Source organism: Octodon degus, unplaced genomic scaffold (assembly GCF_000260255.1).
Source record: "Octodon degus isolate 3935 unplaced genomic scaffold, OctDeg1.0 scaffold00286, whole genome shotgun sequence".
Classification (NCBI taxonomy): domain Eukaryota; kingdom Metazoa; phylum Chordata; class Mammalia; order Rodentia; family Octodontidae; genus Octodon; species Octodon degus.
This window is the reverse complement of record NW_004524862.1, coordinates 1,776,069-1,776,554: the sequence shown is the minus strand read 5'-3', so window position 1 is coordinate 1,776,554 and position 486 is coordinate 1,776,069.

The following is a 486-nucleotide window of genomic DNA, read 5'->3' as shown; positions in this document are numbered from 1 at the left end:
TGGTGGTGCAGGCCTGTAATCCCAGCACTGGGCAGGCTGAAAACAGAAGGATCACTAGGATCCAAATGCATAGTGAGACTCTGGACAAAACTGTATCTCCAGATCAGTGTTGCAATCCAACGTAGCTCTTGCAAATCTGAAGGACAATAGAGGATAAAGAAATGAAGACCAGAGTCAAAAAGCTGAGGTCAGGTGGAGCCCCTCTCTTGATGGGAGAAAGAAACATCCAACAACTGCAGTGCATTTACTTATACAATCAGCAGAGGAGGCTGTCTGCAGAGAATCTAAGGGGAAGGCAAGGCCAAATCCTACCAAACACACTGCTCCTGAAGTTTTTCTCTATTTTCCTCCACTGCTTCCATCTCTCTCTCTCTCTTTCTTTCCCCCTCCCTCCCTCCCCCTCTCCCTCCCTTCCTTTATCTCTCTTTTTCTTATTACCTAAATCTACTTCCTCCTCTTCAGCACAGACATTCTTTTTATTCAGGA